This window comes from Phalaenopsis equestris, unplaced genomic scaffold, assembly GCF_001263595.1.
Source record: "Phalaenopsis equestris unplaced genomic scaffold, ASM126359v1 Scaffold000043, whole genome shotgun sequence".
In the NCBI taxonomy this organism is placed as follows: Eukaryota; Viridiplantae; Streptophyta; class Magnoliopsida; order Asparagales; family Orchidaceae; genus Phalaenopsis; species Phalaenopsis equestris.
Genome location: NW_018164485.1, coordinates 124,010 through 126,914, shown reverse-complemented (window position 1 = coordinate 126,914; position 2,905 = coordinate 124,010).

The window sequence follows — 2,905 nt, the reverse complement described above, 5'->3', positions numbered from 1 at the left end:
TATCTCTTCCTATTTCCATTCATGCCACCCCATTTCATGCCACACACCAACTCCTTGAAGTCTTCTTCTTTTATTTTGGGCAACCTCCTTTCAAAAAAATTCAAATTTTCCTCCAAACTTTCCTCCAAAACTCAACTCTTTTGAATTCAAAAGATATGTCATTTGATCCAAGCGGCATACCCCTTCATAAAAGAACCTTCCATAATGTATAAATGCAGTGCAATACTCATAAGGTGTTTAGAACAAGTTCCCCTTTGAAAAATTGTGCAAAATTCACCTCAAACTGCCTTAATCTACAAAAAGTCATCTCTGGCTCATCTAGCACCAGATCTAGTGCATCATGCATCAAGTCTCTGTCAAATGGCACATCATGCGCCAGATTCCCAAAATTCACTGTTTTCGCTCAAAATTTCTTCCCTTTTGCTACTTTTGCTCCAAATGCCTAAAATTTGCTCCAAATGCCTAAAAATGTTATACCTGTAACAAAAACACAAAAATACCCTTCTTTAAAGTGTAATATCACCAAAAATAGGCATAAAATACATAATTAAGACAACATATTATTTCAGTGTTTCAACTATCTCTGTTAGATTGGTTGTCTTGGATTAGGGAAGAAAATCCTCAAACCCTTGACCATGTATGATTACCTTTCTGCCCCACTGGGATCTTATGAATATAATGATTATGATTTTGGCTACGTTCTAACTGTTTTTAGTGATATCGTAACTGACTTTGGACAATCTAAATCTGATCTCAATTCTCAAACGGATCCTCAAATCATACTTAAGTCTAATGAACCCATTAACAAGAATAAAGATGATGTCGACAACAACTGTTACGATAGCATCAAGAGGGAGGACCTAGTCCTCGAGTACAACGATACACCGCTTTCCATCAACTTGGAGTTTTCTGATGAAGAAGAAACACTGGGAGTTTTGTCAATAACATCTCAAGAAGAAGGAGAAGAAATTACATAAATAAATCTAAGAAGTAGGAAGGTATTACACCCGAGGATAGCTCCAGTGGATAAAGAAAAACAAATAGTCACTCGAGAAGAGCTACCTCCACCTCTGCTAGTGGAAGAGACACATAACCAAGTAATGATTAGAAGATTGTATAAAGTAGATTATAACGTGCTAGCTCATCTCAAGAGGTTTCTAACCAAACTAAGCATTTATGATGCTCTAATCTTGTCAAGGGAGATAAGAGAGTCTCTGAGGACAGAAACATTGCATCAAAGGGGATTTACAATCATTTTCAGTTTGTGAGGTAGGCATCCACGAAGACACTGCCTATTACGTACCTCCAAAGAAGACAGACTTTTTCCATTAAGTTATGTCAAGTAAACAAGAGCAAGGCCAATCAACTCCACTTCAATGATCTACTATTGTTTCTTCACAATGAGCTGCTAGAGGTTATTTTAGTCCACACACCCGAAATCGAGGCTTGGGACGTGGATGGGGATGAACCAACATGATTATTGAACGGACTAGGTTGACCATCAGCATCGACATAGAAGAAATTTCTGATGAAGAAAGCTCTAAGGAAGAAAATCCAACATGATTATTGAACGGACTAGGTTGACCATCAGCATCGACATAGAAGAAATTTCTGATGAAGAAAGCTCTAAGGAAGAAAATATGATGATAAAAAAAAGAAGCCTCAGTTCGAGATTTCCCTGTAAGATTGGAGAAAAGTGAATACTAGTTGATGTATGATCAGACCAACCACTGCGTGCATGTGATGACCTCTACTCCAATCCACCCATAAGAAGTTGAGAGTTTAGAGGTCAAGGAAGTTCGTAGCGTTGGTTTAAAGCTGATCAAGTTTTACTGTGCTTCTACCTCTACTGATCTTGAAAATCATTTAAAAAAATCATGTAAATTTAGAAGAGAGAAGAGAACTCTAATGAATTAATGGAATTACCTTTTGGTTACTTTTCTCCTTGTGTACAAAATTTAATTCAATAAGGATATGTACCAAAGAAAATGCCAACAGATAAGCTACAACTTCTTGGGAAATTGTGGAATGTTAAGAGTTGAACTCCTAATTCGACATAAGGTCTCTGATTTGGTACTGTAGGACCAATCGATGACTAGGAATTTTGCATGGTTGTTACTAGAGAATTGGAAGAGGATTGTTTCGATGTAGAGGATGACTCTGAAGATCAATTGATAGATGATGTTGATGCGCACCTAGTGTGTGTTGTTTTTCTGCATGTTTTATGTCAATTTAAATTCCCAATAACAGTGTCAAAAACTTGACCCGTCCCAAAAATAATGGTCAAAAAATTAAACTAATTTATATTTAGTATTTAATATGCAAAATTGAAATTTTATATATAAAATATATAAAATAGTTAATGCACTAGTGGTTCTACGCAAGTTCACGTATCGCTTCAAGTAATATAGGGCTTTCTTTAAAAACTTAGTATCGATCCCACAGAGAAGCACAGTAAGAAATCCCTTAGGCTAATTCTAGTCTACTACTATAAAATCTTAGTTTTGAAAGATGGAAAATCATATGATAATAACTTAATTCACAATTTTAAACTATAAATATTAAAGTAAGAAAGACAATTTAAAATGGGTTTAATGAATGCTAACAAGAATGTCACTAAAATAACTAAGTTTTACTAAACTATTTATTATACTTCAAAGTTAAATTTAATAAGACTAAACAAAATTTTTGTGACGAAGTGTTCAAATATAAGAAAGCATTCTTTCCCTTTATAATGAGTATATGGATTGTGAAGAAATTAAAATCATTTTAAAATATAATAAAATTATTTTGTGTCAAACGAGAGCAATCTTATTCTTTACCTTCTTCTGAATGCTATAAAGAACATTGACTAATCCAGAGTTTGGTCCCTAATTCTGTGGTTAGGCTGGGAGGATATCGGCTG